General features: G+C 45.6%; 1 long non-coding RNA gene across 1 annotated transcript; it reads right to left on the bottom strand.

The window, feature by feature from the left end:
- Positions 1 to 1903: 1903 nt before the first annotated feature.
- LOC310922128 lies at positions 1904 to 4074 on the bottom strand. The gene is made up of 3 exons (XR_014592298.1): positions 3831 to 4074; positions 3382 to 3619; positions 1904 to 2522 (listed from the first exon to the last, which is right to left on the bottom strand). It is a non-coding gene; the product is annotated as an uncharacterized lncRNA (long non-coding RNA).
- Positions 4075 to 8321: the final 4247 nt, after the last annotated feature.

Here is an 8321-nt window from a genome sequence, read left to right as displayed (position 1 = left end):
GCCCTGTCCCAGCAGAGTCTGAAGCCTCTTTGCCTGTGGGTAGATGTACCTGTGGGAATTCCCAGTTTTGGGAGGGGCTCTCCAGTGCTTGGCTGTGACAGGGGATTCCCAGCTGCTGTGCAGCTATGGAGGATGATGAAGTCTCAGGGTCCCTGGTTCTGTATCTCAATCCCTGTAGGCGATCTTTGGTAGCAGTGCTGAGGGGTGTTGCATCATGAGGCAACAGTGATCATCGTGTCCAGGGAGGTTACAGCCGTCAGCAGGGAAACAGACAAAACAAGTCTCTGTTTTGTTAAGCTTGAGGATCCATTTTTATTTCCTCCCCAAGCCAGGGAGGAAGAAGACAAGAGCACAGGGTCATGGGGTTTTATAGGGTATTGCAGGGGAGGAGTCTTAGGGTTTGGATCAAGGGAGGAGATAACGAGATAACACAAGGAGAGCAAGATCAGATTTCAGCCTCCTCAAAACAGGAGGACTCCACAGAGGGGCATTGCTGAGCTTCTCCTTGTGAGATTCTTTGCTGATTTGAGCTGTAGTAAATGACACTGAATTCCTGAGGTTGGCGTCTGTGTCTGGTGCTGACCCTGCCCACTGGCAAAACTACTAGGAGGGCTTGAAAGGTTTAGGCCTGAGTTCCCTTTGGTCAGTTTGCTCCCACCCTGGTGTACTCCTGGAAGTGCCACTCACCTGCCAGGACTGAGGAACTGCTGGCTAGGTGCTGGTTCTGTTCTGCAGTGGGAACTGGTAGCCACCGGGAGGGCTTAGAGAGAAACCTGGAGATGAGCTGGGGGAATCTGAACTGGGATCTTCTCCCTCCCTGACATTTGATACCAGGGCAGTAGGGAGATGCATATTTCCATCTAGCTCATGATTGCTTAGGCAAATGAAGGTCCTTGAATGTGTGGGGGTTTTGTTCTAGTTCTGGTTTAGAAGCACCTTCTGTCATAAAGGAAACAAGCAGCACTTGCTGCCACTGGGAGACTTCAGTTCATTTCCTTCAAAATATTTGGCCTGCTCTGTAGCTGATGTGTTGATATCAGCATGTGCAAGGTACTTGTCTTTGCAGTGTATTTCATTGTATTACATGTTGAATCGAATGTCCCTACAGTTATTTGTGATCTGCTGAACTGTTTTTGGAACCAATGCTCTCACTCGGGGGCTCGAGGTTCCCAACCGGAATGATGTTGGCAACTCCAGGGGACTCGGAGCCTCGTGGTAGTTGTGCCCTTCTGACTGTGGAGTGTCTTGGGTGAGTCAGAAATTTGGAGATCTCTGTGTCCTTTGCTCATGCCATGTAATAGCCACTAATGCATTTACAACTTCAGCTGTGCTATTGCTTATCTAAAGAAATCAAGTATTTTGTGATCAAATAAGTCTCTCCTCTCTTCTGTCTGGATTTCTCACATTTTTCATCAAAAATTCATCTTTAGTTGTTTAAATTGGAACTTCTTTTGAAATCCACAGGGAAGAAAGTGAAGTCATGGTCAAAACACTAAGCACTTGGGAGAGGCAAAGCAGAGCTTTTCTTTGCAAAGCTCTTCAAAGGAAAATGTCAACTGAATTAGGTATAAGCTTCAAAAAAAAATTCAAATTTTTCTTCTAATAATGACATAATGGAAATAAAGGAAAGGATTTGGTTTAACTTGGAGATGTAGTTTAGGAAGTACAAATTGCACAAAATTATCTCAGCAAGGTCAAAGAAATGACTGCTTTTTCCTCCAATCCCACTTTTGGGTGAGGTGATTTTTTTTGAGCAGTTTTTCAACATGAGTGGGAATTCAAGTTTCCCAGATCTGCTGAGATCTGCTGTGACTGTTGGTAGCTCATGCTACCTCCAAAATGACAAGCTGCTGTTTAAATATTTCATTTCTATTTTGCAGGGGGAAATGGGCCGCTGAATAACAGAACCAATATGATTCCAACAGAAGCTGTTTATTGTTTACATTACATGCCAGATATAGATTCTAGGTCTACTGTCCACGTGGGCATGCATCTCTGGGTTGGCTAAGCTGCTTCTTCATGAGGCAGGCACAAATCCTTCAGGATATCCAATTGGTCAAGTGTCCATCCTCACCTTGTGCTTCCCTTATCTAAGGTTTACATTTTTTGCAGACATTTTCTTAGGCTCTCTTCTTATTTTTGATCCTGTTATTTTCTCAGTAACCTTAATGAATTCCTGAGAGCTCTAACAGCAAAACCGAAGGTGGTTTGATAATATTGCTCACAATCAGTTTGGCTGGTGCATCAGAATGGCCTGTTATACAGAAACATTGCTACAATTCCCACTTCTTTTTTCTTGCACCAGCAAAGCTCTCCCCACTGCATTCTCCGCCGAGTGAGTCACCAACTCCACAATGCATGAAATAATACAAAGCAACAAAACAATGACTACTAGTAACAACAAAGCTCCCTTTGTAATATCCTTCCAACATCCAGTGATTCCCCACCACTCAAACCATTCATCCAAACCCCAGTCACCAACAGTCAACTTCTTCATGTTATCCTGTAGTTGCCCAAGTTTCCTGCAAATGGATACCAAATGGTCAGAGGTTCATGCAACACATTCCTTCAAAATTTTTCACACCTGTGCCTGTGAGCTAATAGCAAAACTCTATAACAGCTCTATTTTGCAGTGTGCTGTGTCTAATACTATCTACATCAGTGAGCATCTGATCCAAAACTGATGAAGTTATATTCCACTGCTCAGCTGTCCACCATCTCAACTCACCAAGTGTAATCAAAGCTTGAGCATCAACAACACCTGGACTAAAGATCCGTTGCTGATTTCCTCAGGGAAGAAAGACATGATTTATATCTAGATCTTGAACTACCCTAGCTGAGGCCTCACCTGAGGCCTTGAATCCTGTGACACAGGAAAAATTACTTAGTAAAGCTATGGCGCAGTTAGAATTAGATGTTAAGGTGTCAGAAAAATGATGGGGTTTTGAAGGTCACTGAATAGAGTTGTTAATAGGCACATGTTAGCCACCTTAAAAGTAAACTAAATAATGTGTGTTTGCATTCTTTCCTCTGCTGTGTGCCAATGAAAATGTAACTGCAACTGTAAACTATGTAGAAATGTATATAAGCCGCCATTCTGCACGAAATAAAGGAAGAATGTAGTGGTACCCATAGTGGTCGGACCTGCGTTGCTTCTGTCCAACCCTCTCTTATATTAAAGGTATCCCTGGCTTCATAGTGGCGCCCGAACAGGGACAACCTTTGCTTAAATGTGGTTTACTTTGCTTAAATGCAGAAAATGTCTAGACTTGAGTTTTGTTGAGGATTCTAGCTTGAATGTGGGTGAGTCCTCGTGAGGATTCTAGCTTAAATACGGGTGAATCGTCGAGGGTTCTAGTTTAAATACGGGTGAATTCTCACTTGAAGACTCCTTGCTTGGACCTGACTCAGAACTGGCTTGTAAGCGGAGTGGACCGAGACCAGACGGACTGAGCAGAAGGAGCGGGGGGTTGGGACCACGCTGCTGGTTGTCTGACTCTGAAGAAAGGCGTCAGTGCCACCCCGTGGACAGAGGTAAGCCACAGTGGGGAGAGAAGGCTCAGAGTAAGCATCGATACAGATCTCAGTGCAGCGGTGTGGCTTTTGTTCAATATCCTCTCTAGGAGAAGAGAAAAAGTGAAGGAAAGTGAGTTAGAGCAGTTGGCCCTGTGGGCCAGGAAAAAAGGAAAGTTACATAAGCCATCCTCGATGTTCAGTACCGCAGAATGGAGGGAGGTTGGAGAACTGATTTGGGACTCAGCAATTTCCGGAGGGAAAGATGGAAAGAGTGCCTGTGACCTTGGTGTTGTGTGGCGAAAAGTACATCGTACCTTGCAAGTTGTCTCAGCTGAGAAAAAAGCAGCTGCGGCAGCGATCCAGGCTTTAGAAGGGGCAGAGCAGGCAAAAACAGAAATCCCGTCCCTCTCATTCCAAAAGCCCACCAAAGTCGTGAAACTTTTCGGCATTTACAACCGCCCGATTTGCGGTCTGAGCGCTCCTGTCAGCCCCACCCCGCAGGATGTCCTTGATCATGTGACTCAGGCAGAGGACTTGTCCCCTCCACCACTGAGATGGACTGAGAGCGAACTGGAAATAGCTCAGTCGCCCAACTCTGTGGGCGTGGAGAGAGATGGGGACTCAGGCGGAGCCGAGGGCGGAGATGGGCAGTCCCAAGTGATGCAGCACAGGGGTGGAACGCGAGGCGGAGACCAGAGTGACGTGGCGGCGTGGGTGGAGCAGACCCACCGTCAGTGTGCGCGGGCATAGAGTGACCCAGAACAAAGGGACCGCGTCACCCGCTGGCGCACGGCGGTGCACAGCGTTACGGAGCGCTCACCCTCCCCCGGGGGGGGAAGCAGGCTCCACAGTGCCTGGCAACCACGGCGCGCATGGCAACCACAGCGACAGCGGCTGCAGGATCAGAGACACCGCCACGGTCACACAGCTCCAGACCAATGGGATGCCCTCTCCCCTCCGACTCTGACACTGATTTGGAAGCATTGGACAGTCAAGTGACTGCTTTTGCAACCCGTGGCAGACAGCAATCACAGAGACAATCCCAGCGTGTCACTGCCTCACGACACAAACAGCATTCATCTGATTTGCATCAATTCATCTCCAAACTTGCTCAACTGTCACACCATCACAACAAACGAGAGCAACAGACAGCTGCAAGCCCTCAACCTGGAGCCCAGAGGGACCATAGCCCCTTTCCATCCTCAGCAGCAATGCCACCTGTTTCTTCAGTGTCAATGCCAGCTTTTACAACAAATCCAATTGAAGAACGCTGAGCTGCTGTTGCCAAGGCAGCAGTCATGGATGGAGATTGGGATGCAGCAAATGCCCTCTCCTGTCCTGTTTTAATTGCCAATGGCACTGCGAGATGGGAACCATACGATTGAAAAGTGTTACAGAAAGCCGAGGAGACTGTCACAACATACGGACTCAGATCAGAGGCAGCGAAAAACATTATTCAGTACATCTACACCGCTGACCTCCTTTGCCCAGCTGACTGTACCAGCGTTGCATCATTGCTTCTCACACCGTCACAGCTTCTCATCTTTGAGGGAGAATGGAAGTGCCTGGCTGCAGAGGAAGCTGGCAAGCATCGACAAGTGGGTGATCCATTTTACTCCATCCAGCCCGACATGTTAACTGGGCATGGAGTGTACGCTTCATCTGCTGTGCAGCTCACCTATCCTGTCGAAATGCATCAATTGGCTCAATCACTAGCTCTCAGAGCCATGCTGCTTGTACTACATAAGAAAAAATCATCACCTTACTCTACAATAAAACAAGGGGCCACTGAACCTTAGGGACAATTCATAGACAGACTGGCAGCTGCTTTGAAAGATGCAACAGATTTGACATCAGATGTGCAAGACCATCTGTTTCACTCTTTAGCTTTTGAAAATGCCAATTCATGTACCAGAACCATTCGGGCCACACTTCCTCAGGGAAGCCCTGTCAATGAAATGTTAGTGAGAGCAACTCAAGCAGAACAAAATAATCAGAATGCAGCATTCATGGCAACCATGCACAATGCAATCAAACACCAAGGACACATCATTGCTGCTGCTTTGACAAAAAATTAGAGCATCAGGGACTGACAGTTGTGCCAGAGAAAATACAGCGATCAGCCCCTTGGAAATATTTAGGCTGGCTGATCACAGATGTGCAGATTCGTCCCCAGAAATTTACCCTGCATGATGCTCAGAAACTTTTTGGAGACCTGCAATGGGATCGAACCATTGTAGGCATTACCAATAATGATTTGCTACCATTCCTGCCATGGCTTCGTGACAGTGATGCCAACAGTTTACGAGTTTGTACTTCCTCAGCAGAGCTTGCTTTGATCAAGTGCCAGATGCTGTTTTCTGGGGTGCTGGATGATACAGAAACAATCTGTGCAAATATAGTTTGTACCCCCGAACAACAAAAAGCTTTGATGCAAGTGTCTGAAAAACTTCAGCGTGGATGGAGTGCCCGTCGTGTGGAACTTCTTCCGTTGTCGCTTTTCCTTTCCAACGCTGAAGCTTGCCCACTTGTCTTTCAATGGCAAAAGAAAAAGGGAGAGAACCAATCTGACCAAAAATTCGATTCTGCAGCAATCGTGATTGAGTGGATGTTTCTGCCCGTGCAGCCAAAGTGTCGTGTCATGAGCAGAACAGGTACTTTTGCAGCATTGATAAGAAAAGGCAGAGACAGAATTGTAGAAATAGACGGGAAAGAACCAGCAGACATCAGCATTCCGGTGAAAGATGAAGACTTGGAATGGCTGTTGAGGCACTCAGTTGCATTGCAAGGGGCGTTGTTGGGTTTTGCAGGTGTGGTTCACAACAAGCAGCCAAAAGGTCCAATGTGGCATCTGATCACGCACCACCGATGGTTGGAAAGGCTTTTGTGTTTGCTGAAACTAGTGGAAGGCAGGACAGTGTTTACAGATGCTGGTCGAAAAACAAAAAAGGCTGTGTGTGTTTGGCAGCAACAAGGAGAATGGCTGCAACATGTAATTAAGGGTGAAGCAGGAGATACACTTCAGACCCTTGAGTTGAAAGCTGTGTGTTGGGCTTTGCAGACTTGGAACAAGGAACCACTCAATGTCGTGTCAGATTCTTTGTACGTGGTTGGAGTTGTGCAGAGAATCAAAGATGCACTCCTCAGGCAAACCCAGAATCAATGTCTTGGAGAACTGTTTTTGCAACTGAGAAGTGTGCTGAAACAACGTCATCATGTCTTCTGTGTTATGCACATCCGAAGTCATCAGTGCAACAGAGATTTGGGAGAAGGCAACACATGAGCTGATGCTGCAGTCAGCTGTGTTGTCCATGTTCCTCCTCAGAACAAGCTTGAAAAGGCTGGCAACAGCCATGAAACATTCCATCAAAATGCACAAGCCTTGCACCGACAATTTCAGATTCCTTTGAGTGATGCACAAGGAATTGTGTGTGCCTGCCCTCAATGTAGTCACCACGGGCCCGGACTGGGGCTAGGCACAAACCCAAAGGGACTGAAAGCTTTAGAATTGTGGCAAATGGATGTAACTCATGTTCCAGAGTTTGGCAGATTGAAATAAGTCCATGTCACCATTGATACGTATTCTAAATTCATTTGGGCAACAGCACAGCCAGGGGAGAAAGCTTTGCATGTGGAAGGACATTTGTCTGTTTGTTTTGCAGTCATGGGTGTGCCTGTGGAAATCAAGACCGACAACGGTCCAGCCTATGTCGGTCAATGAGTTGCCAGATTTATGCGGAAATGGGGGCTGAAACATACCACAGGAATCCCTCATTCTCCCACAGGTCAAGCTATTGTAGAAAGAGCAAACCGCACCCTGAAAGAATATCTAGCAAAACAAAAACAGACCGATGATGTTGATGTAGTTAGTAGATTGTCAAAAGTATTGTTTACCTTAAATTATTTATGTCTAGCAGTAGGTCGAGAGGAACCTGCGGTCGTGATACATCATCACCCAATAAAAGAGGGAAGGCCGCAGGCAATTCCAGGACTTTATGTTTATTATAAAAACATGCGTACGGGTGAGTGGCAAGGACGGAGTCAAGTGTTGTTTAATGGTTGTGGATACATGTGTGTGTCCACAGAAGCTGGTCCTGTCTGGGTGCTGAGTCGATTTACCCATGCGTGTCCTCCGGCAAGAATACCATCAGACAGTGAAAATGATCCAAACAACAATGACCTACCTGGAATGCCTTCTGACAATCCTGAGACTGATCAAAATTAATTTTAAAGCGTGTGAAATAAGTAGTTTGTATAGTTATATTTATAGAAGTTAAGTTATTTTAAGTTAAAGATACGTAAATTAAGTTTTAAGATAAGAAAATAAGTAAGAGATAAATTAAGTTTCAGATAGTACGTTTTAAGTAATAACTACCGTGGATTTGTTAATTTTCTATATTTATAGCTGATTTCTTATGTGCTTTGGCACTTCTTTTCTAACTATCCATAAGACACGTCTCTTCAGAATTCTCTTTTATGTTCTTTAATTGTTTAAGCATTTTGTAATTATTATTGTTAAGAGCTTTGTTTTAAAAATGTATCAGAGGATATCACTCTGGATAATGCCAGGGTTTTGGCCACACCTTGACTTTAACTAGAGGGGATGTGTTCATCAACAAACCCAGATGTTTTCTGCACAAAAGAATTTAGATACAAGTCACTTTGACTTGATGATTTGACCTCATCAATGACAGCTGGACAGGCTTTTTCAGTGAATTGGGGAGCCTTGCTCGAGAAAGGATACCCAGGTCTTCACTGGAAAAGAGTTTTTCAGCTGTTGCAGAATCTAGGGAAATGAGACTGCA

The sequence above is a fragment of the Zosterops lateralis genome, assembly GCF_965231275.1.
Source record: "Zosterops lateralis genome assembly, chromosome: W".
Classification (NCBI taxonomy): domain Eukaryota; kingdom Metazoa; phylum Chordata; class Aves; order Passeriformes; family Zosteropidae; genus Zosterops; species Zosterops lateralis.
This window is presented reverse-complemented; position numbering and strand designations above follow the sequence as displayed.